Below are 26,833 nucleotides of genomic sequence, written 5' to 3'. Positions count from 1 at the left end.
ACTAGCTGTTGAACAACCATCAACATTGTTCTTCCTGTCTTTGATAGGAAGACATTGGATGAGGGCCAGAAGGGTCCCAACTGCAGAAGCTTCTGTCCCCATGGACTTGGGATGCACCATGCTCCTGGCATGTGAATGCATTCACAAAACTGAAAGCTCTTGGAACTTTGTCATTTAGGGGCCTTTATGGAGGTTTTACCAGATAAGCAAGACAGATTATTTACTCAGTCTCCAGCCCCTCTCCTCTCCTCAGAGGGTAGGAGGATCAGAATGAAAGTTCCAGGCTTTTAATCAAGATTAGTCTCTCTGGTAACCAGCCCCTATGCTGACCATCTAGGATCCCAAGAGTCACCTCATTAGAACAAAAGAGGCTCCTAACACCCTGGAAATTCCAAGGGATTTAGGAGCTCTATGTCAGAAACAAAAGATGCTACTATCACCCCCATCACTCAGGAAATTACGAGGGTTTAGGGAACTCTTTGTCAGAAACTGGAGACAATGATCAAATATGTGTTTCTTATTATGCCACAGGTATCAACTCCTTAAGTGTTTATAGATGCTTCTGGTATGAGTAAGAAGCTCATGTCAAATTCTCCACGATTACAGGGAACACCACTTTACCGCAGTGTTCTTGCCAGGAGAATCCCAGGGACGGCGGAGCCTGGTGGGCTGCCGTCTATGGGGTCACACAGAGTCAGACATGACTGAAGCGACTTAGCAGCAGCAGCAGCAGCAGCAGCAGCAGCTATATCTCCTTGCCCTCACCACACACACACACCTTTCTAGATACTCACCTTGATCCAATAGCTTTCACACATTCCAAGGAGAGGCCTTTGGATTTGGAAAACATAATGATAGAATGGGAAAATAATTCCTTTCTACCAATACAGCATTTTACAAAGTGCTTTTTACATATTATCTGATTTTGATAATAGCCCTCAGAGGAAGGTATTATTATCCCTATTTTACAGATGAAAAACTGAAGTTTGAAGAAGTCAAGCAATAGCTCAAGGTCATACAGCTACTGGGGGCAGAATCAGAACCAGAACCTGACGATTTTGACCTCTAAGCCAGGGACCTATTCACTATTCCCTCCAATCTGGCCTCCATCTCAACCTAGGACTCAAGAGTCAGGCCCATCCACTTGATGGTCAGGCCCATCAAGAATCACAGTCTTGATCTGACTGAGAAGTTGTCTCTGAGCAGGTCGTGCTCAGTTCTGTGGTAGTTGGTGGGCAGGCAGAACCCCAGATACCGAGCTGTGCCTCTGAAAGTGACTTTTGAGAGGAAGTGAGCTGGCAAGGGCATTCAGGGATGCCAGGAGCAAAGTCTTGGATCAGAGCTGCTCTTCCCACTCTTGTCACACACTCTCCTCTGGGGAGATCCACAGCAGCTGTGATATGGTTAGGTTCAGTATTCTGCCCTGATGTGGTCTGACAGCAGCTAAAAGGCTACAGTGGGAAGATAGTAAGACTGAAAATCCCTCAGTGGAAACATGGTTTCTTGTTACTCTTCTTCATGGTCCCATGATTATGCCAGGGACTCAGAAAGGCTGAGGCACCACGACTGTCTTATAAGTTTTGAGTTTCATTCATTAGCCATGGTAAGAGGCATCTCATCCTTTTCTCGCCTGTAGAGACAGCCTGAACTTAAGCATGCTGAGGGAGATGATAGGTATCTGCTTCCTTTGTTTTTCCTCTTTAGACTTGTCCCTCCTCTCCTCCTGCAGTGGGAATCAATTTCTTTTCACTTATGAACCAGCTTCTGAATCCTGGAGTCGCTTCATGTCCCCTTTCCTCCTCTCTCCTCATTACAGAATCAGAGGGTATCCCAAAATCCCCCTTGTTTTTTTATCCTCTGAATTCCAGGACCGACAATTTATTCATTACAAGGGTGAAAAGGATATATTCTTTCTCATTCACCTTATCCTGTGGGAATGAGAAGGCAGGCGGTTTCAGCCCTCATTCTACTTTCTCCAAACTATTAACCTTCCCAACTCTACCTCAGCTGTCAAAACTTCAGACAGCACACAAACTAAGGCACACAAAGTTCCCCCTGGGGACATGAAAGAAAGCTCCAAGTTTTTTTCAGTTTCTCCCAACACACACACACACACACACACACACACACACACACATACACGCTCTCTCATCTCCTCCCAGCCTTCCCCTCCTTTCCTGTCTCTCCCTGCTCCCCTTCCCTTTTCCTCCCTCACCCTCCTTCCCTCTATCCAAGGAGATGTTAATGGAAATGTCCATTAGATGCAGCAGCTGCCAGAGTGCTAGGCCGACTGGGCAGAGGGCCTGAACCCATTTATCCAAACTACATCCCCTAGCACATATCTCAGGTTTTTATCTTTTCATTTCCACATTGTGCCTCAGCCAGGTCACTGAGTGTCAGCTCCCTGGTCTGAGAGCCCAAATACCTCCCTAGAGCACACATTGATGCCTGCCCGTCCACCAGACACAGAAACAGTTCATGGAGATGGGGGAGGAGGATAGCAGGAAGGATGAATCAGCACACACCTCCCAGGTCCAACTTTGTCCACGAAAATGCTGCTTAAAAGGCCTTGACTGTGGAATCTTTCTCTGACATTTATCTATTATTGTGACAATTTATTACAATGTCACAAAATCTTAAAAGCCACTCTCAAGAAACCACAGCCTGTTTCTGAAGACTCTGGGCCCGAGACCAGTGACATCCACAGTGTCACTGCTGTCTGGTACCTACTCTGACCTCTACCACGAGTTATTAGAAAGTCATATACTTTACTAGCTGTTCAGGATAAAGACAACAAAAGAATAACTTTAATTATAGTGTGGGAAAATCCTAGAGTACAGCTGAGTACAATCTGGCAAATTATGGAAACATGGCTTGATCAAAGAATGGAACTCTGGCTTAGCATAGGACTCTGCCTTCAGTTCTTAGTTTGGTTCTTCCTGTTTCTCCCAGCTTTATCTTTGACCTGTGATTCACACAGAAGGCATTCCACAAGTATTAACTCAGTGCTCCTATGTGCCAGGCTGCTCTTCCTTGTATAGCCCTTGAGTTCATGGCAAGATTGACTCCTCCTCGTGGTTCTCCCAACACCCCTATCCAGTTAGTTCCTGAACACTATGACCAGAGGCTCCTCAAACCAGATGGACTGATTTGATCCTTTCTTGAGCTGAGCTTGCCTTTCTTCACGCTTGAGTCAGGAAAACAATATTCACAAGTGACTACTTTATCCATAATTTGTGTTTCATAAGCAATTCCATTTGAGTAAGTTAGACATACTGCATAGTCAAAGAGGGAAAATAGGCAATGTATGTTGTAAAGGACACATATTCCTCCCCAAGCATCCCTTCCTTAAGGAAGTCTCTCCCATTTCCTAGTTTTCCCAAGACTGGAGGGGCAAGGACCTCCTCCAGATTTCAGCAGTAAGAACATGATCCAGGCCTAGCCTATCAGATTATTTCACACCTCTGGGCACAGCAAGTGGCTCAAGGAAGGTCATATGATTTAAAACCACATCAATCACAGTCTTCTCTTGGCTTCTGTAGGAGTAATGGGAAAGGTGCATGCTTTCTCCCTCTGGAATGTGGTAGCACTGGTTTGGAGCTGCTGGTGGCCACCTGGCTGCCATGTGTGGAGATCCTAAGAATGAAGCAATATAGCAGCAAACAAAGCCAAGTGATGCAAATAATCTACACCTTCATGTATCATTTGAATTCATGGATTTAGTCTTTCTGAAGCAAATCTACTCTTCATTGGAGATGTTTGGGAAGAGAACAGATAGCTGCCCTTCAGCTGTCTGATATGAGGGCCTCATGCCACCTCTATTTTATTCCCTCCCACAAAATACACTGGGAGAAGTTAGGGAAATGAGTAGGAGCTATCCAAAATTCCCCCTTTCATCTCTTGATCTAAACACAAGATCTCTTGAGAAGCAGCAGCAGCCACTCTCATTCTCCTGTTGGGTAACTAAGCTTGTTAAAAAGGTTACGGATATTTGAGGCATGTCCGTAAATCTTTGAGAGCATCTGGATAAGTATTTACTGTCACCTCTCAGACATATTCTTCCTAGGGCCACTATCAAAACAGAAGGGACAAGGTATGTCAGTGGCATATCAGGAGAGAGTTCTCCGTCCCTTCACCTACTCCATCCCTTCCTATCCTCACCAATAGAACTAGGAAAGTTAAGCTCTAAGAGGTAATCAGAAGCAGTTAGAAACTGTCCTGTGGAGGGTTCCTTGGAATAATGTAAGAATTCACCCTTATTCTCTCAAGATAGAGCCAGTCCCAAATCTCAGAGGCTCTGATGATGAATTCTGGACTCAGAGAGAAAAGCAGCAGGTAGAAAAGGAAGAGGGAGGGAAAACACAGGGAATTATTACAAAAAGAGTAAAACAGAATTTCCCAAGAACAAAAATAGCATCATGAAAAAGCCAATAGGTTGAGCAAAACATGGTAGAGAGGGGACAGTTTCACCCCATCAAAGCATAGAGTTCCCTGGGCAGGTGCTGGTGTTCTCCTTTCAGAAAACTCTGGACCCTGCCCAGGGCAGTGTAGAGCCTGGCTGACTCTCAATCAATGCACAAACCTGCCCAATTGACTCTGCCGTCTAGTCATGGCTCAAGGGTTCTTGAAGTCAAGATGCTTCCATAATTGGTTAAGCCCATGTGGAACCTCAGTCTGTGGTGCTGTGCTAACAAGGCTGTTTAAACCCTTCCTGGCAAGGAAAGCACAGCTGTCCACCAGATGTCTGTTGAAGAAGCCATCTATTGCTAGAAGAACACATCCTCATCTTCTCTCTCAGTGGGCCGTTATTCCTCTATATTTTCTGGACACAAAAATAAGGGCTGTTGTTCCCAATGCTCATTATCATAGGGCATTAATCATTGTCATTATACTCACAAAGCATTATAGTGTCATTTAGGTTGCTCTATACTCTACCACTTGGGAAAAGTGCTGCCTTAAGTTAGGTTCCCCAGAAGCATAATGTGAAACAGAATACAGGTCATGTGATTCGTTGAGGTCTGCCTTCAGGAGAAAGAGAATGAAGGAAGCAGGAAATAGTAATAAGGATGGATGTGGTCACAGTTTTGTATTTGGCCTCAACCTGATGCCACAGGACAATTCTGGAGCATGAATGGCACCAAAGAATTGCTCCTTCTTTGGGGTAAAGAAACAATCCTTTCTCAAGGCCTTTGTACCTCCTTGACTGAAAGCTGCAGCAGGTAAAGACGGGGTCTCCCATTCACCAGGAGCAATTTTTCTGGAGAAGGGGGCAACTATGAGACACTGGACTCAATACAAGCAGCTAGGCTTGAAACAGATACACTGATGTGGTAAATGAATTTGGGCAGGGTACCAATAGCATTCATTAGAGCTGCTGTATTAGTCAGCTCTGCCTGCCTTATGAAAATACCACAGAGTAAGTGGCTTAAATTTACTTCTCACAGTTCTAGAAGCTGGAAGTCTGAGGCCAGAGCACCAGTGTGGTTGAGTTCTTGCACGGTCTTTCTTCCTGACTTATCGATGGCTGCCTTCTTGCCATCTTACTCACACGCGGTGGGGGATTGGGAGAGTGGGGCAGGGTAAGCAGCAAGTCCTCTGAGTCTGTCTCCTCTTATAAGGGCACTAATTCTATCAGAAGAGTCAACCCTCATAAACCTAATTACCTCCCAAAGACCCTCCTCCAAATACCATCACATTGGGGGTTAAGGTTTTAACATACGCATTTTAGGGGGACAAAATTCAATCCATAACAGCTATCATTTTGTAAACAGGGAAACGAGACAACTGTTAGCTAGATTTGTTCAATGAGAGCCATTTCCTTTGCACCTAAATTCTTCCAGAACCCCATTTGTCATCTGCTGTGGATGAGACCAGTTAGACCCCCAACTGGCTGACCTGGGCCTAGGATCTCCGAACAGTTTCTCTTTTCTCCATCTCAGCAGGCACTGCTTTTTGCCCTGGGAAAGTCAGGCTGTGATTATTTGCAAGACTCAGCCCTTGGTAAGTATTCTGTAGGTGACAGCAGAGGCATCTGTGTGCAATCCTATCCAGCTCAAGCTTTGAAGCTCCAAAGCAGAGCCATTAACATTCTCTTCAGCCTCAGACAGTTCTCTTCAGCCCTTGTTAGTCTCATTTTCTTCCCTCTCAACTTTTTCATCAAGAGCAGCAGCTTCCTTTCCCCTAGAACTATTAGTTCTCTTCAAAGAGCTCTGGGCTCCAGGGAGGCCTGTGGCCAAGAGACTTGCCAGACACTGATGGATTCTCAATGAAGATCACACTGTGCCACCTGCTCTGCAGCTAAGAACCCAAGCATCTTCAACTCCCCTTAGTTCAGGACTGAGCAAAGGACCAATCAGGAAGATGCCTTCCCTCTGGCTTCCAGGGCAGTCTTCAATGGTTAGGCCATGGGTTATGGAGGTTATCCTGAGTCCCCCAATCTACCCCTACTTCTGGATTTGTTATTTATATAGAGGAAGTCAGGGAGGAGAGTCACACCGGCCTTGCCCTGAGAAAGTAGAAATCTATCTACTGTCTCCCCATCCTCCATTCTGAAGCCTTTTTCTCTTCACAGGGGAGGAGGCCAAAGGACTCACCCTTTACAGAGGGGGTCCTGGAGGCCTGAGGGGGCAGAAGAGAGTTCTCAATGAGAATGCCATAAATGCCTTCGTAATTTATTAAGAGCTATCAAATATTCAGCTGTATGGAAGATTCTTAGAAAATAGGAAGAAGGAATCTTAGGGAAGCTTAAATTCTGCCACTGGCCCCAAAGTACATTTCTTAGGTAACCTACAGATTATAGTAAGAGGGACTCCAATGCCTGCAATTCAGACAGAGAAGAATGAGTTTCTGCTGGCAGATGGTAATTCAGCTTCACTGTCTTTCCTCTTAAACTTGCCTCTTAAACCTGCCCTTTCCTAGAGCCACTGGTTGTATTCCTGTGTCCTCACCAAGGTTTTTGAGGGGTAAGGGGAATTGTGTCATATTCTCCCACTACCGTTCTCCCACTTAATTCTGTTATCTCTGTAGCTTTCCTTCTCTTATGCCCTACAGCTATCTTAGACATACAAGCTCTCATTCCTTACAATTGCTTCCAGAGAGGCATATGAAAACAACTTTCCCAGGATATTTTACCAAACTCCTCTGCAAACAGAACAGCAGCTATGACAATAGAGTACCATCATTTGTATTCATTTCTCTGTCCCTTCTGGCTGCAGAGCTGGGCCTAGCATCACCCAGTGCAACAGCCCAGGTGGGCCCAGAGGCACACAGAGAAGTACTGCTACTCCATCTGCTGGTTTGACAGCAGCCCTGGGTTGCAGTCTTTAGACTCCTTGCAAGGCAGGTTCTGGCTCTGAACCAGGAGAACAAGATATCTTTTTGTAATGATAGAGAAAAGATAATCAGCCATTTTGTCAAAAGATAAGACACAGATACAAATACAGCTGGAAAACACAAAGCCAAGAATTATTGATCTAACAGGAGCTGTCTCTGCTCTGGGCAACCATTGTTTGGGGGCTATTATAATAGGGACCTGAGTATAATTATGAAGAAGGCAATGGCACCCCACTCCAGTACTCTTGCCTGGAAAATCCCATGGACGGAGGAGCCTGGTAGGCTGCAGTCCATGGGGTCGCTAGGAGTCGGACATGACTGAGCGACTTCACTTTTACTTTTCACTTTCATGCACTGGAGAAGGAAATGGCAACCCACTCCAGTATTCTTGCCTGGAGAATCCCAGGGACAGAGGAGCCTAGTGGGCTGCCGTCTATGGGGTCGCACAGAGTCGGACATGACTGAAGCGACTTAGCAGCAGCGTATAACTAGAAGACAGCTCCAAATCAAGGTGGAGGTGGGAGGGGTTAGGATGGAGTCTAGAAAAACACTGATGAAACTGGGCTTTTTGTTTTCTTCTTTCCATCAAGCCCTTTCCTTCATCTCTACTTGCCTTCTTTGTGAATAATACCTCTCCTTTGCAGATTATTTCCCTATGGCCTGTGGTCCATCCACGGCCATTTTTATGCTCACAATTTCGTATTTATCTACCTTCAGCAAGGCAAGGAAAGGATGAAGGTAATAGATGAGGGTAATAAGTTTCCTCAACAGAAGAAAGAAGGAGAAAATGATATTATATACCTTTACACAGAAATCTATTACTTAGTTCCTGAAATCTCTTCAACTACAGTAGGTACACAGTGCAATTTGGAAGTTTCAACATAGGCTCCACTATGTAGTATCCATGTCATATGAAAGTTAGATGTTAGCAAAGATGCAAATTTTCATAGAAAACCATTGAAAAACGGTGATGTAACCCTAAAACCTTCACCCATATTAAGAAGTTGTTGGGTATTAAAAGAAAATTTTTGAAAGACTATTTATTTGGTGAGAAGTGTTGGTATGCTGTGGATATCCCCCTCCAGGGAAAGAAGGGTACCTGCATTTCACCACTAGCCTACTGAGAAGAGCTTCAAGGGAACCCTCAGGGGGCTTGATACATATCCTATGCAGTTAGAGGGGCAGAATGGACTGATTTTTTATTCCAGCCCAAGAAATATAAGGGCCATTGTATGGGCTGCTGCTGCTGCTAAGTCGCTTCAGTCGTGTCCGACTCTGTGCGACCCTATAGACGGCAGCCCACCAGGCTCCCCCGTCCCTGGGATTCTCCAGGCAAGAACACTGGAGTGGGTTGCCATTTCCTTCTCCAATGCATGAAAGTGAAAAGTCAAAGTGAAGTCACTCAGTCGTGTCCGACTCTTAGTGATCCCATGGACTGCAGCCCACCAGGCTCCTCCATCCATGGGAGTTTCCATGCAAGAGTACTGGAGTGGGGTGCCATTGCCCTCTCCAGGCTAGCACCTGCTTAACAATGCTGGGATTGCCCATAGTCTCAGAGCTTATGTGAGCAAAACACTGGTTTCTCACCAACAGGCCATTGAATTGCTATGGAGTAAGAAAGCAACTGACAGAATAGAGTGTACTCGCCCGAATCAAGTGTGCCTATGTACATGTGGTGGGGTGGGGGGAGTACAGATCTGAAGAACTCACAAAAGTGCCCCAGGAGAAAGCTAAATTTAAATATTCACCATTCCTGGAGAACACAAAACTGGCTTCAACAATGTGAGGCAAGTACATTATTTCCTGCTCCCTCATACTTTCTTGCTCTAATCCTGGAAGTGTCAGAAACTTCAGGAAAGAAAGAAGGACCACACCCATCTTCTTACTTGTAGCAAGCCCCAGATGAAGGAGGATAAATAGCTTAATACTGAAAAACTTTGGAAACAGGGACAATATCTGGGCTGAATATGTTAAGTACCTAACTGAGATCAGGTTTTATTATATAAAGCAACTACAGTGCTTCCTAATAACTGCAGAAGAAACGTTTGTCCAGGAGTGGAGTGAGGACTACCACTATGGAGCAAGTTTAAAGGAACAGTGGGAGCCAAAAACAAGTTTTTTTTTAATGATTACATACCATGAGCCCTGCTTATCACTGTTCTAGTTACAACTGTAAAAGTTGTTTCTCAACCTTTATTTTAAAAAGTAATAAAAACACCACCAAAGGGCTTATAGCAAGAGGAGCTATTGTCAGAGTTAGTGGTTCTCCTTGGCTTAATAGCACTCTAATGTCCTTGTGGAAAATGAGGCCTATGGATTTAAGCTCTGCCACTTCCCCCCTTTTTTCCTTTTAATTAATTTATTTTTTTATTGAAGGATAATTACTTAATAGAATTTTGTTGTTTTCTGTCAAAACTCAACATGAATCAGCCATAGGTATACATATATCCTCTCCTTTTTGAACCTCCCTCCCATCACACTTCCCATCCCACCCCTGTAGGTTGATACAGAGCCCCTGTGTGAGTTTCCTGAGCCATACAGCAAATTCCTGTTGGCTATCTAATTTAGAGTCCCTTGGACTGCAAGGAGACCCAACCAGTCCATTCTAAAGGAGATCAGCCCTAGGATTTCTTTGGAGGGAATGATGCTAAAGCTGAAACTCCAGTACTTTGGCCACCTCATGCAAAGAGTTGACTCATTGGAAAAGACTCTGATGCTGGGAGGGATTGGGGGCAGGAGGAGAAGGGGACGACAGAGGATGAGATGGCTGGATGGCATCACTAACTCGACGGACGTGAGTCTGAGTGAACTCCAGGAGTTGGTGATGGACAGGGAGGCCTGGTGTGCTGTGATTCATGGGGTCGCAAAGAGTCAGACACGACTGAGCAACTGAACTGGAACTGGAACTGGATCTATTTTACATATGATAATGTAAGTTTCCATGTTACTCTTTCCATACATCTCACCCTCTCCTCCCCTCTCCCCGTGTCCGTAAGTCTATTCTCTATGTCTGTTTCTCCACTGCTGCCCTGTAAATAAATTCTTCAGTACCATTTTTCTAGATTCCATATATATGCATTAGAATATATTTATCTTTTGCTTTCTGACTTACTTCACTCTGTATAATAGGTTCTAGGTTCATCCACTTCATTAGAACTGACTCAAATGCATTCCTTTTTATGGCTGAGTAATTTTCCATTGTGTATATATATGTACCACAACTTCTTTATCCACTCAAACATCCATTTAGGTCTTTTTCCCACTTTTCCCCTTTTTTTCTGAATTCCCAAAAGCATCCTCTCTTCCCTCCTCCTGCTACCCTGCAGTACATACCACTTCTGAGCAAAGTTACTTTAACAACGTCCAAAAGCCTCCTGTACTGTCAGATTCCTGCCCCATATCCTGTCCCTTGCACCCTGAGCATCCCCAGGGGTAACAAGGGGAGTCACAAGCCACCTCAACAGTTTCAGAGTCTCTTTTATGTAAACACTTACTTCCATCTTCTCAGTTTGGCCTCCTCATTCTTCCCCTATATTCCAGGGGAGGGGCGGGGGATGAGACACATACACATACACCCACATGCAAAGCTTTATACAAAGAAAATTACATATGTGAATTCTCTGCCCTCCAGGAAAGTACAACTGAAGAGAGCTAACATTAAGTAGATAAGCATAAATAGCAGAAAAGCAGCATTAAGCCAATACATGATGAACAGCAGGGGAAATGCATGACTGAGGTAAGAAGCAGAGATGGCCAGTTGATGAACATTTACTTGAATAAGCTACTAGGTGTCAGGTACTGGGATAGGTTCCGGCAACAAAATTGTGAACAGAATAGACACAGTCTCTGTGCACACAGAGCTTTCAAAGTACTGGGGAAGATAAGCACCAAGCAAATTTTTTCCAAAAAGTAGTTTAATGAATACAGGTGCACAAAGTGCTATGGAAGATAATATGTAGGACTGGTTTGGGAACTGATCTAGTCTGGGGGTTAAAAAAGTTTGCCTACATAAGTGACATTAAAATATGGGGGAACCTGAAAGCTAAGTAGGATTAGACAAAGGGCTGGTGGGCAGAATAGAGACCTAGAGAGCAGAGAGAACATATGGGAAAGCAAAAGCAACACACTGAAGGAGCTGAGAGAAGGCCTGAGTGGCTAGAATGAATCTATCAAGTGGGAAAGAGGCCAAGGTGAGGAGGCTGAAGGGATTAGCAGAAAGCTAGGGGATTCTAAGTGTTGATTAAAAGCAATGCAAGTAAAAATTACAGGATCAAAGATTTGAAGTATTGGAAAGCTTTTAGTGTTATCCAGTCAGACTACCAGGACGATGCTAGAATCCTCTCTGCCTGTTCCCTGTCACTAGGTCAACATGAATGAAGGCCAGAAAGGACTTAGCAAAGGGGCTAGGGGGGGAAGTCCACAGGAAGCTGGTATAAGCAGCAAGTGAAGTATTCATAGAGCCCCACAGGCTGAAGCAGGAAACTCTCTACTTCCCCAGAGTATGAGCTAGAGTTGCCTATCCAGCCAACCTGCCTATTTGTGTGAAGACATTCTCCCAGTATCAGCCAAGGAGAAGTAAATGGTGACCATTTGTGTCTATTAACCCTAGCTTAGTGAGAGGAAAATTACTTTGAGCAGGTGTCAAGGTATGTTGATATGTTCAACATAGCAGGTTGATATGTTCAAGAGGGACTGGCTAGTTTGCATTCATGACAGAGAAACCTATTGTGAATGGCAGCCTGTGAAGAAGCAAAAGGACAGCAAAGCTAGAGTGCCCACCACCCCGAGGAGCTCTGGACTACTTACTCTGATGGTGGAATGTGTTCACCGTTGTTAGGGCAGATGCTTCGTTGGGTGTTAGAGGCAAGCAAGGAGGCCACTCCTTGATGGTACAAACCAATGAAACACATTATTCTCATGGCAGTAATAAAACTGGCCCCCTTTTCCCTTTATTTTCCTGCTTCTTACACTATAGCAGGGCTGGGTGTGCTTAGGAAGGATCTCATGGCCAGGCCATGATATTCACTAATAAGCACTTAGTGAGCACCCCATACTATGAAGAGGTCTGTGGTGGCTCAGAATACAAGAAAATGGAAGTCTCTGTACTTGAGAGGCTCACAAATCTAGATGAGAAGCAAGCACCATATGATAAACCATAACCTCAGGTACCAAATGGATGTACGGAGGAGAACTAGGTTTAAGGTGGACTAGATCACTGTGGAATGGGCTAACAACCACCAAGCTGTTTGAAGCAGCAAGCACTTGATCTGGGTGGCACATCAGTCAGGTGTAGTGAGGAGGTGGGAAAGCATGGGGGGTCAAGAAGTGCCCATGGCGTTAGAGGAACAGGCGTAGACCAGGGCCCTCTGACAAAGGAGTAACGGGAAGTCAGCTTTCAAAGGTGAAGAAAATCATGAAAAGCCCTAATGGCAGACTAAGGAGCTTGGTGCTTTGATTTTATTCTAGAGACAATGAGAAGCCACTGAGTTTCTGGGCAGGAGTTTTAGAACAACTATTCTGACTGGAATGTTCAAAATAATTGGAATGGAGAAGTGAAAAAAAAGGCAAGGATGTCAGTTAGGAGATTAGCATATGGCAGGATTTAAAATTTTTCTTCTCTTTTTTTGCTGAAAGAACTGGATAACAGATGTCTCCCTTAACCTCCCATGGAAATTTAAGGAAAAGGAAATAAAAGTTTTGGTTGTAGTGACAGGGGATTGGGATTTAAAAGACCATTAAGATTGCTATAAACGAGCAAGATAAACCAGCCTCAGAGGAGCATAATGCAGGCAAGTGCTCCAGGCAGACTAGAAAGAGATTCCCCTGGGTTGTAGATGAAGATGAGTTTGTAGGACCTACAACCTGGGGACCCAGGCCTTGCTCCTTGGCAGCACCAGAGGAAGGAACACAACCCAGAGAAGATTGGCCCCACATTACAACCAGGAGATAGGACTCTAGGCTGCAGGATTCACAGCCTCACAAAAGGTTTCTGTAAGTCAAGGATGAAGATCAGACACTCAGGTACTGGACATGAAGGGTTGGTGCAAATAATGGGACACCAGGTGTCTCAGCAATAACCAGCAACTCGAAGCCCCTTCCAATCTCATGGCAAAATATAGGATCCTGGAATCACAATTCAGGTCTGAAGATGAAACATAAGTGAGGTTAAATTTCCCACCAGTCAGACAGGGTAGGAGCATATAATTGGAGCTTACCTTATTTAAGCTTATAAATAAATGTGATACTTTCTCCACATCTGAATTTATAAGCTGAGAGTCATAACTGCTATAATTGTTGCAGTTCAAGTGTGAGAAAATGTCACTTACATTAGAATGACTGAAGTGAGAAGACAAAGACATAGAAGCCCCAGAGATATCGTACAGGAAGAAAGAAAAGGACTTCCTCTGCCAAGAATCTACAGAAAATCCCAGGACACAGTAAGAACGCAGGAAATATCTGCTTGCCTCTGTCACTCTCAGGCATCCTTAATAGGGGACTCAAGTAAACGCTTTATGTTTAGTCTTAGCATTCATAAATTATGATGAGATGTAACTTTAAAAAGCTTTCTTCTTGGGCTCTCTGGTGGCTCAGTGGTTAAGAATAATATGCCTGGTTCGATCCTCGGTCCAGGAAGGTCTCACAGGCCCCAGAGCAACTAAGCCCATGCACCACAACTACTGAGCCCATGCGCTGCAGCTACTGAAGCATGCACACCTATAGCCCATGCTCCACAACGGAGGGCAGCCCCTGCTCAGGACAATTAGAGAAAGCCTGCATACAGCAACAAAGACTCACCACAGTCAAAAAGTAAATTAATTAAATAAATAAATCTTTAAAAAAAAAGGCAAAAGGATGAGATTCCATCACTGAGTTTCCACTTGGTGTCAGATATGGCATATTAATGAAGCATTAGTTGCTCAGTTGTGTCCAACTGTTTGCAACCCCATGGACAGTAGCCTGCCAGCCTCCTCTGTATATGGAATTCTCCAGGCAAGAACACTAGAGTAGGTAGCCATTCCCTTTCCCAGGGTATCTTCTCAACCCAGGGATCAAACCCAGGTCTCCTGCATTGTGGGCCAATTCTTTGCCATCTGAGCCACTGAGGAAGCCCATGAGGTACAAGCAATACCCATATTAATAAAATTCTGTTTGTGTCCTTAAGATGCTCACAATCTAGTGCGAGGGATGGACATGCTGACAAATAATTAAGCTCCCATGTATGTGTCATAACAAAACTGTGAATAAATGTTCTAGAAGCACAGAAGATCAAGTGAGAAGTTGTCTCAAGAAGCTTGAAAAGGATTTACAGAGAAGATGAGATTTAAGAGGGTTTTACAGGATAAGTAAGAGCTCAACATCTGGATAAGAAATAGAAGACCTCAAATAGTTGGAAAGGTATATACAAGGCATTGAAGCATAAAGTAGTAGTAAGCCTGCAGTGGAGGAGTGGGAGATTACATTCAGCGAAAAAGATGTTCTGCCTGGAATTGTCCCCTAAAATCTTTAACTGAGGCTACCCATATAATCAACACATTCACCTCAAAAGAGCTTCTAAGATACACCAAAGAGAACTGTCACCAGTATGTGGCTCTGTGCTGGAGACTACACAGAAGGATACAGACACTTAACTACCCACTGAGAACCTAACTACCCACTGAGTACCTAACAGCCTCAGGCAAAACTTCATTTTTCTCTCTGAAGACTCCTAACTGAAAATACTAGCATATTTTACTTCCTCAATACTATCCAACCTGGACTACATCAAATAAATAAAATAAAATAAAATTTATCCCCCAATAAAATAGCTTTAATTAAAAAAAGATAGTATTTAACCTCATCAACTTCATCCACCAAACAGGCAACTTTCAGATGAAATACCTTAGTTTAAAACCCATATTCCAGGAGTCTAGATGAAGCCTGGTGACTCAGAGACTGTTCAGCTCATCATAGTGCTCAGTTTTCTGTCCCAGGGGTCACCTCCCTCTAAGCCCTACTTATTCCCCCTTTTTAGCCCTAAATAAACGGGCAATGTGGAAGAGGGCTGCCACTGCTGAGTCGCTACAGTCATGTCCGACTCTGTGCGACCCTATAGACGGCAGCCCACCAGGCTCCCCCATCCCTGGAATTCTCCAGGCAAGAACACTGGAGTGAGTTGCCATTTCCTTCTCCAATGCATGAAAGTGAAAAGTGAAAGTGAAGTCTCTCAGTCGTGTCCGACTCTTCGAGACCCCATGGACTGCAGCCTACCAGGCTCCTCCGTCCATGGGAGTTTCCGGGCAAGAGTACTGGAGTGGGGTGCCATTGCCTTCTGGGGGAAGAGGGCTATGCTTGCCTATTATCCACTATAACATTAAAATAGGAGGGAAGACGGCAGGGAACAAATTTTACCGAATGACATAGACATTGAGGATATGACAAAGACTGGTTATAACTGGTTAGGTCTAAGATGGTGAAAAATTTGACTTCTAGTAGATCTTGAGCCTCATTATATGTTCACTGTAATACATCAGCTACATGACATACCCACAGGTACCATGGCAATTCCAAGACCAACCATGAAAGGCCAAAAAATGTGCAGGGGTCCAATTCCTGGAAATCTCTGCCCCTTCTCCAAAATAGCTGGAATAATTCTTCCACCCATTAGCCTATGAAATGATCAGATTCATAAAAAGTACCCAATCCGTATTTCAGCACCTCTCATCTTCTCTCTGTCTGTGGACTGAGTTTCTCCCAGCGCTGCTCTTGCTTTTTGAGGCAGATCACATTCTGTCTATGAAATGGGTATGTCTCTAAATAAATCCACTTCTTTTTACTTTGTCTCTAGCTAAATGGCTTCTATGCTGAGACCTAAAGAACCTGAGCTTCATTAAGCTCTGAAACCAGGTGTGTGATCTTAATGAAAAGACAGTGGGTTCAAATCCCAGCCTATGGGTTCAAGTCCCAGTCTGGGTTTTGGCTGGGTTTGAGTTGCATCTGAGTTGTGCAGTTACAACTTCATGTAAAATATGACACAAGAAGAAAATACCTCAAAAAACTCTAATAGAATTTTTCCCTACTAATGTGCCTCAAGATTTATTGAGACATCAAAATCTTATTTTCAGCACATTAATGGCCTGGATTGCAAATGTACAGGTTATATATTTTGTGATGTATTTCTGATAGAATTCAGGGATCAGGGATGAAAAGATATTATCATTGATAGAGTCTTTGAGGGTGAAGGGAGGATCTTAAAAAACTGACTTCAACTAAGAAGAGGAAGATAATTTGGTTTTACTTTTCAAATAAAAAGTGTGTTTGATTTTGAAAAACAATCATCCAGACTCACATTTTTGTGTTTAACAACCACCTTGAAATTGGTCTGCCTCAGAGGACAGCTCAATTCTGGGCTACCTTAGCATGAATGATTTATGACATTCATGCACTTGGCAACTACATCAGTTTTTCTAAAGCTGGCACCCAACACCACCTGCATGTTAAGTGAAGATTTATGATTTCTAAAACTCACCTCATTATGCAGAGGTACATGAATTGTCTTATATGTGCAGTCTATAACTCCCAAGACAGATAAAGAGGCAGCTATGTCACAAAATTCATGGCTCTTTCCTGTTAAAGCTGAAGTTTTGGAGAAAAACTAAGGAAATAACTGGCCCTTTGTAGAAAAATAGCTTTAGCTAACCATTACACCTCCAAATGATGAACCAGCTATAGCCTACCACTATATCTTACAGGAACAAAGAGGCTAATGGTGAAAGTCACTTTAATCACGGCAATGAACTATGTCTATGTTCTGAACACTGCAGCAATAGACAGAACCTAAAGTGACTCTTTGGAAATATTGACCATTCTGTTAGTTTAATTTTTCCCTAGTTTGGTGTCTGAGACCTCTTGCTGATCAAGTGGCCCAGTCAGACCCACAGACATGAACTCCAGAGAAGAGAATTCAATACCTTGGCGTGCCCAGTGGCAGAGAATTCAGTACTTGTGTGCTCCCTCAGAGTGAAGAAAAGCAAATGCTGGTTTAGGTTCTGTAATGCAGCTTGTTTTCTAGAAGTCTTTAGAAATGCAGCAAATCTTTCCACACACCCTACAAAATAGTAGAAGCAAAGAGGATTAAGTGGAATAAAGTTATGAATCTCAAGGAAGAATAAGATTATATAGACAACCATTAAAAATGACAAGTATATGTGACCAGGCTGACAAGAAAATATTTTTAGGAAAGGTATAAAAAGCAGAACACAAAAATGGCAAGCACATACACTGACTGGAAAAAAACCAAAATGACAGAAAAAATGGTGTGGACCTCCCCAGTTGTCCAGTGGTTAAGAATCTGCCGGCCAATGCAGCGGACAGGGGTCCCTAGTCTTGGAAGATCCCATTTGCAGGGGAGCTTCTGAGCCCATGTGCCACAACTACCGAGCCTGCATGCTCTAGAGCCCAGGAGCCTTAACAAGAGAAGCCCGCACACTGAAACTAGGGAGTATCTCCTGCCCACCACAACCAGGGAAAGCCTGATGCAGCAGTGAAGACCCAGAGCAGCCAACAAAAAAAAAAAAAAAAATTATTTTTTTAAATGGTGTTTCTAGCCTAGAGAGTTTCAATAACATAAAGTTAAGCAGAAAATAATGAAATTCTAAATAATTTATTTTCAAATATCCCTATCAATGAGGATATAGACACATATGTATGACTGCTGCTGCTGCTGCTGCTAAGTCACTTCAGTCATGTCCAACTCTGTGTGACCCCATGGACTGCAGCCTACCAGGCTCCTCTGTCCATGGGATTTCCAGGCAAGAGTACTGGAGTGGGGTGCCATTGCCTTCTCTGATGTATGACTGCTAGTTACCCTAAATCCAAGAAACTCCTGTTTCTCTCTCCTCTGCAGAGCTCAAAACAGTGGGCCACTCTCCACAGCCTTTGAGAGTATAGAACACCTGTACTCAAATACCCAAGGTGACAGAAGAAAACTAAAATACAAAAAGTCTCAAAGTAGGGGTAAGAAAATTATTTGGGAAAAAAGATTGTGGGAAACCCATTTTCAACTTTAATGACTTATTAGATGTCATCTGATTTCTGAAATGTGTTTGAGATTTGTCCAGCTCTGACTCTGGGCTCTGACAATGCCTTAGGTCTGCTTGTCCCAACGTGGTTACTCTATCTCATGGAAATGATGCTCTACTCACAAAACAGTGCACAAGAGCAAGAAAATAGTATCAGGGAACTACAAATTGGGCAAATCAGGAAAAGTGAAGCCTCTTTGGCTACTGGGAGTATGTATATATCCAAGAGCAGAGTAGATACACAGAGAAGACTTGTATTTGAGTTCAGGGACTCAGTTACTACTTCATATTAAGTTACTTGTAGACACTTGATCACTCAAACACAGGTGTTGTTCTCCAGGGCTTTGGTGCTGGTGTTCTACTGGCTGCCTTTAATCCTGAGAGCAAACACACACACACACACACACACACGGTGCTGGTGTTCTACTGGCTGCCTGTAATCCTAAGAGCAAACACACACACACACACACACACACACACCACCCCATCTCCTGGCACAGCCAGGGTAAAACAGACCTCTTTTGGGGAAGTCACGGAAAGCTGAAAGAGCACACAAAGGGGCCTCATCCACAGCCTCTGTGGAGTCTCTCTCTACACAAAGTTTGCACTTTGCCAGGCTCCCCAGGTGACGCTAGTGATAAAGAACCCCTCTGCCAGTGCAGGAGACATAAGAGACAAGGGTTCAATCCCTGGGTTGGGAGAAGGAAATGGGTATTCTTGCCTGGAAAATCCCATGGACAGAGGAGTCTGGCAGACTACAGTCCTTGGGGTCTAAAAAGAGCCGGACATGACTTAACAAGTAAACAGGTTTAGAGACAGATCATTAGTCTATGGTGGAAGAGAGATATTCATGAGACCTACAGCAGCTATCACACTCACAGATCCCCCCTTGCCCCTGAAGAAGGGGATCACAGCCTCCCTATAGGAACCAGCCTGCTCTACATGATGCCACACACACAATCACTACTCCCACTCCACCCCAATCACTAGCTCAATAAAACAAAGACCTGGAACCTAAACGAAAGGCCTATGAGCTGACCCAGTGAGCCCTGAAACAATGTGCCACTTTTCTGTGCCTTTACTCTGCCCAATAAAGGCGCTCCGTAATGATGGTGCACTTCAAGCACACAGAAAGATAGCAGGGGTAGTGCAAACAGCCCTGGAATACACGAAGAGTACAGGAAAAAAGTATTCCAATGTATTTATATTTATTTTTTATCTTTTCTATTTTACATATTTTAATAATATTACTACACACAAAGCTTCTAAATATATAAATATTCATAATGGAGGTATGTGCTCAAATTTTTTGTTTTTAATTTTTTGGCTATGCCATGCAGCATGCAGAATCTTAGTATGCAACTAGGGATGGAACCTGTGCCTCCTGCAGTAGAAGAGCAGAGTTTTAACCAATGGACTATCAGGGAAGTCCCTCAAATATTCTTCTAATAGAATGTGTAGTGAAAAAATATGGTGACCAGAAGATACCACACTACTTGGGGTGTTCCTAAGCAAGGTGAGATCCTTAATTGCCACCTCTACCAGAACCTCCTGTCAAACTTGTTAAACATGCAGATTACTTGAAACACCTCAGACCTGCAGAACTAAATCACTTGGGTTGGTATGCTTAAAGAGTTTCCCAGTAATTCTGATGCCTATTGAAATATGGGAACTACTGTCATGGAAGAATTAGGGAAGCAAACACAAAGAAGTGAGCTGTGGAAAGGGCAGAGTCAGTGCAGAAGCGCCATAAAGATGACTGATCCTGCTGGGGCCTGACCAAAGAGGAGCTACCCCTCGTTCTTCCTGAACTCTGGTTCTACGGGTATTGAGACAATACCTGTACTTTTCCAACTAGCCTTCAAATAAATCCTTATCACCTAAAGAAACTTGGGTACTTCCTCTCCTGATGGTTGGGAAGCAGGTTTCTAAGGTTTCTAAAACCTTAGAAACCAACAGCCTCTCACATAGAGAAAATGTTAGTCAGAAGAACTGAAAAGGTAGCTGATACACTTTCACTAAATGTACACCTTCAAGAGTGAGGATAAGACAGGAGGAAGTAGGTATATGAGTTAGAAGTGTCTGTAAACATTTGAAAAAAGATCCTGTACTAATTGAACATTTAATCGGAAATCATGTGGGTGATTTCTAAAAAGTACAGTAAGTAAAAATGGAGGCTGTAGAACAGAAGCTACACTGTCTGTGTGACTTTGGGCAACTCACTAATTTTCTTATTTCATCATCTGTTAAATGATAAATTAGATTTTACTTTATATTTTTGTGTAAAACTGTTTCAATCTTTTAAAAAAAACTTTTATTATCGTTCATTTAAAATGTTGAGTTAGTTTCAGGTGTACAGCAAAGTGAATCAATTACACATATACATATGGTAAATGCATGCATGTTCAGTTATGTCTATGACCCTACGGATTGTAGTCTGCCAGGCTCTTCTGTCCAAGGGATCATCCTGGCAAGAATACTGGAGTGGGTTGCCATTTCCTCCTCAAGGATATCTTCCCAACCCAAGGATCAAACCCACATTTCCTGAGGCTCCTGCATTGGCAGGCAATTTTTTTTTTTTTTTTACCACTGAGCCACCTGGGAACAGTATGAAAAAGCAAAAAAATATGACACTGAAAAATGAACTCCCCAGGTCGGTAGGTGCCCCATATGCTACTGGAGAAATAACTCCAGAAAGAATGAAGAAACAGCCAAAGAGAAAACAACGCCCAGTTGTGGATGTGACTGGTGATGGAAGTGAAGTCCGATGCTATAAAGAACAATATTGTATAGGAACCTGGAATGTTAGGTCCTTGAATCAAGGTAAATTGAAAGTGGGCAAACAGGTGATGGCAAGAATAAACATTGATGTTTTAGGAATCAGTGAACTACAATGACCTGGAATGGGCAAATTTAATTCAGATGACCATTATATCTACTACTGTGGGCAAGAATCCCTTAGAAGAAATGGAGTAGCCCTCATAGTCAACAAAAGAGTCCAAAATGCAGTACTTAGGTGCAATCTCAAAAATGACAGAATGATCTCTGTTCATTTCCAAGGCAAACCATTCAGTATCACAGTAACCCAAGTCTATGCCCCAACCACAAATGTTGATGAAGCTGAAGTTGAAAGGCTCTATGAAGACCTACAAGACCTTCTAGAACTAACATCAAAAAAAAAAAAAATGTCCTTTTCATCATAGGGGACTGGAATGCAAAAGTGGGAGTCAAGAGATACTTGGAGTAACAGGCAAGTTTGGCCTTGGAGTAAAAAATGAAGCAGGGCAAAGGCTAACAGAGTTTTGCCAAGAGAAGGCACTGGTCATAGCAAACACTCTCTCCCAACAACATAAGAGATGACTCTACACATGGACATCACCAGATGGTCAATACCTATATCAGATTGATTATATTCTTTGCAGCCAAAGATGGAGAAGCTCTATACAGTCAGCAAAAACAAGACCGGGAGCTGACTGTGGCTCAGATCATGAACTCCTTATTGCCAAATTCAGACTTAAATTGAAGAAAGTAGGGGAAACCACTACAGTGGAAGTGACAAATAGATTCAAGGGATAAGGTCTGATAGACAGAGTGCCTGAAGAACTATGGACAGAGGTTCATGACATTATACAGCAGGCAGTGATCAAGACCATCCCCAAGAAAAAGAAATGCAAAAAAGCAAAATGGTTGTCTGAGGAGGCCTTACAAGTAGCTGAGAAAAGAAGAGAAGCTAAAGGTAAAGGAAAGATATACCCATTTGAATGCAGAGTTCCAAAGAATAGCAAGGAGAGACAAGAAAGTCTTCCTCAGTGATCAATGCAAAGAAATAGAGAAAAACAATAGAATGAGAAAGACTAGATAACTCTTCAAGAAAATTAGAGATACCAAGGGAACATTTCATGTAAGAACGGGCCCAAAAAAGGACAGAAATGGTATGGACCTAAAAGAAGCAGAAGATATTAAGAAGAGGTGGCAAGAATACATAAAAGAACTGTATAAAAAACATCTTCATGACCCAGATAACCACACCAATCACCTAGAGCCAGACATCCTGGAATGCGAAGTCAAGTGGGCCTTAGGAAGGTGAAGGTAAAGTCGCTCAGTCATGTCCGACTCTTTGCGACCCCGTGGACTGTAGCCTACCAGGCTTCTCCGTCCATGGGATTCTCCAGGCAAGAATACTGGAGTGGATTCGTTTTGATGTTTGGCAAAACAAATACAGTGGTTGAGGTTTAAAAATAAAATAAAATTAAAAAAAAAAAAAAAAGAATACTGGAGTGGGTTACCATTTCCTTCTCCAGGGGATCTTCCTGACCCAGGGATCGAACCCGGGTCTCCCGCATTGGAGGCAGACACTTTAACCTCTGAGCCACCAGGGAAGCCCTAAGCTAGTGGAGGCAATGGAATTCCAACTGAACTATTTAAAAATTGTAAAAAATGATGCTGTGAAAGTGCTGCATGCAATATACCAGCAAATTTGGAAAACTCAGCAGTGGCCACAGGACTGGAAAAGGTTAGTTTTCATTCCAATCCCAAGAAAGGCAATGCCAAAGAATGTTCAAACTACCGCACAACTACACTCATCTCACACACTAGCAAAGTAATGCTCAAAATTCTCCAAGCCAGGTTTCAACAATACGTGAACTGAGAACTTCCACATGTTCAAGCTGGGTTTAGAAAAGACAGAGGAACCAGAGATCAAATTGCCAACACCCGCTGGATCATCAAAAAAGCAAGAGAGTCACAGAAAAACATCTACTTCTGCTTTATTGACTACACCAAAGTCTTTGACTGCATGGATCACAACAAACTGTGGAAAATTCTTCAAGAGATGGGAATACCTGACCACCTTACCTGCTGCCTGAGAAATCTTTATGCAGGTCAAGAAGCAACACAGTTAGAACCGGACATGGAACAATGGACTGGTTCCATACTGGATAAGGAGTACATATTGGGAAAGGAGTACTTGAAGGTGGTATATTGTCATTCTGCTTATTTAACTTATATGCAGAGTACATCATGAGAAACGCTGGGCTGGATGAAACACAAGCTGGAATCAAGATAGCCGGGAAAAAGATCAATAACCTCGGGTATGCAGATGACACCACCCTTATGGCAGAAAGCAAAGAAGAACTAAAGAGCCTCTTGATGAAAGTGAAAGAGGAGAGTGAAAAAGTTGGCTTAAAGCTCAACATTCAGAAAACTAAGATCGTGGCATCTGGTCCCATCACTTCATGGCAAATAGATGGGAAAACAATGGAAACAGCGTCAGACTTTATTTTCTTGGGCTCCAAAATCACTGCAGGTGGTGACTGCGGCCATGAAATTAAAAGACGCTTGCTCCTTGGAAGAAAAGCTATGACCAACCTAAACAGCATGTTAAAAAGCAGAGACATTACTTTGCCAACAAAGATTCGTCTAGTCAAAGCTATTGTTTTTCCAGTAGTCAGGTATGGATGTGAGAGTTGGACCATAAAGAAAACTGAGCGCCAAAGAACTGATGCTTTTGAATTGTGGTGTTGGAGATGACTCTTGAGAGTCCCTTGGACTGCAAGGAGATCAAACCAGTCAATTCCAAAGGAAATCAGTCCTGAATATTCATTGGAAGGACGGACGCTGAAGCTGAAACTCCAATATTTTGGCCAGCTGATACAAAGAACTGACTCCTTAGAAGACTCTCATGCCAGGAAAAACTGAAGGCAGGAGGAGAAGGGGATGACAGAAGATGAGATGGTTGGATGGCATCACCAACTCGATGCACATGAGTTTGAGCAAGCTCTGGGAGTTGGTGATGGATAGGGAAGCCTGGTGTGCTGCAGTCCATGGAGTCAGTCACAAAGAGTTGGACATGACTGAGCCACTGAACCAAACTGAACTGAGTCATCTGGGAAGCTCTGAGCCACCACATGTACATATATCCACTTGTTTTTAGATTCTTTTCCCATATAGGCTGGGCTTTCCTGGTAGCTCAGCTAATAAAGAATCTGTCTGCAATGTGGGAGTCCTGGGTTCAGACCCTGGGTTGGGAAGATCCCCTGGAAAAGGGATAGGCTACCCACTCCAGTATTCTGGCCTGGAGAATACCATGGACTGTACAGTCCATGGAGTCGCGAAGAGTCAGACATGACTGAGTGACCTTCATTTTTTCTATATAGGCCATATAGAGTATTGAGTAGAGGTCCCTGTGCTATAGTAGTAGGTTCCTTTTAGTTATGTATCTTATGTATAGTAGTATATATATGTCAATCTCAATCTCCCAATTTATCCCTGCCTGCAAAGGTTAGATTTTAAATGATATCTAAATAAATTTCTATGTTTCTAGAACCCAAGTTCAGGTTTCCTTTTGCTAAATCATTCTGATTAAGAATAAATGAAAGCATTCAGAAAAGGCTCCTACATCCTTAAGAATTATTAAATGGGTCTTCATAAAGAGCAAATCTCTGCTTTTGTCAGTCCTGCTGCTGCTAAGTCACTTCAGTCGTGTCCAACTTTGTGCGACCCCATAGACGGCAGCCCACCAGGCTCCACCATCCCTGGGATTCTCCAGGCAAGAACACTGGAGTGGGTTGCCATTTCCTTCTCCAATGCATGAAAGTGAAAAGTGAAAGTGAAGTCGCTCAGTCATGTCCGACTCTTAGCGACCCCATGGACTGCGGCCCACCAGGCTCCTCTGTCCATGGGATTTTCCAGGCAAGAGTGCTGGAGTGGGGTGCCATTGCCTCCTCCGTTTGTCAGTCCTACACCCTCCCCAAATAGGGACTTCACACATAGATCCTTGGACCTGTCTAATAGCCACCTGTTTTTCAAACCTGAATGAAAATCCAAGTGAGGTTAACTGATTTTTTACCCTGTGCAATGAGACTGCATTATCATTAGAATGTAAATATCAAATCTAATCAAAGTGATTTTCTTAATTTATTGCTGCCTTAGTTTTCTTTCATGGTCATATTCTATTTTTCTCTTGTCCTTTCAGAGGGAAGGCAGGTTGGTGGGTTACCAGACATTCCATACAGAAAGAAACCTACTAATTGTCACCATCCCTGGGGACAGAAATATCACTGACACAATACTTTCTACACTTCACTGGGGCAAGTTCTGTTGAATTAGACTTGAGTAAAGTGACACTGTGTAATGTACTCCAATATAGTGTAGCTAATACCCAAACAGAAAAGTGGGAACTGTCTCCTGAAATCTGCTGCAGGTACATGAAAAATTCCAAGGAGAATAAAAATGACAAATCCCTGCAGTATGTCACATTTTTATTTCATGAAGATGGAAAGTGCCACAGCATGATATTCATCTTTGGGAAGACTGAATAAAATGTCATCTGAGCCACCAGTTTAAAGAAACTCCTTTAAAAATATAAACTTGATCTTATGTATTCTATTACAGATTGAACTTCCTTTATAGTTGTCCTGGAACCTAAACCACATAAAAATATTTTTATAGCTTTAACTCAATTGCCTAAAATAACTGCTGTTAATAATGGATTAGGCCAATGGTACAAAACTCTTCTTCCGTATACATAGAGATAAATGATCAGATCCAGTTTTATTATGAGACAGCAAAGCCTAGTGGTTAGCAGTATAGGTTCTTTAGTCAGACAGTCTGGCTTCAAATATGGCCTTACCATTCAATTGCCATGTGACCTATATAACATACTGGATCACTTTAAGCCTCAGTTTTCACATCTGCAAAATGGGAATACCAACAGTATTATTCCCTTGAGACCATTTTTTTTTTTTGCACATTCCATTAAAGAATGTTAGAAAGCATTTAGGACAGTGGAGCACTTAAGTAACACTTGACAACTATTAAGTGATTAATATTTAAAGACAATTCCTGTTAATGATTGGGAATTAAATGTTTAAAAGTTATAATATAAAACATAGTATGCACAGGTATTAGACAGCTGTCTGTTCTGCCTGGTAAACAATTACCCTCATGAAAATTATGTACCAACTCCTTTCACTTTTCAGTATGACATTGAAATGATAACAGAGAAATGGAATACATTGCTGTGTTATGATGAAGAATTGTATCAGCCAACCATGGATCTAATTGTCCAGTCTGCTGCGATTCATGGGGTCACAAAGAGTCAGACACAACTGAGCGACTGATCTGATCTGATCGGATTCATTTGCACCCTATTTCTTTTTAGACTCAGGCTCATTTCTTCCAGGCTTCAGGCTGCAGGCTATGTTAATTTGCAAAGCAACCCCAAAGCTTGTCCTTCACTCTGGCAAATAATAGGATACATGCAGCCTCATTCTCAGGATACTGCTTTGAATAGTGTCTAGAGCTACAACATCCCCCTTGTGGTCATACTGAGTATTTACCAGGCTCTTGGGGAAACCAACAAAAACCTCAGCGTTATGTGTACCCCCAGAATCATCCTCTCACACATCCTTTAATCAAATAGTTAACACTATTTGATTCCAGAA

General features: G+C 43.0%; 1 protein-coding gene across 1 annotated transcript in view; it reads right to left on the bottom strand.

Annotated features, from left to right (window-relative positions):
- CTNNA1 (catenin alpha 1) overlaps nucleotides 1–26,833 on the bottom strand; it is a 329,686-nt gene that overhangs the window by 300,398 nt on the left and 2,455 nt on the right. The window contains exon 2 of the mRNA XM_055554916.1: nucleotides 17,280–17,416. The gene's annotated coding sequence lies outside the window, so the exon portion shown is untranslated. The remainder of the gene's footprint in view (nucleotides 1–17,279; nucleotides 17,417–26,833) is intronic.

The sequence above is a fragment of the Bubalus kerabau genome, chromosome 1 (genome assembly GCF_029407905.1).
Source record: "Bubalus kerabau isolate K-KA32 ecotype Philippines breed swamp buffalo chromosome 1, PCC_UOA_SB_1v2, whole genome shotgun sequence".
NCBI lineage: Eukaryota > Metazoa > Chordata > Mammalia > Artiodactyla > Bovidae > Bubalus > Bubalus kerabau.
Note: the sequence above shows the minus strand (reverse complement) of the source record. Positions and strands in the feature narration are given on the sequence as shown.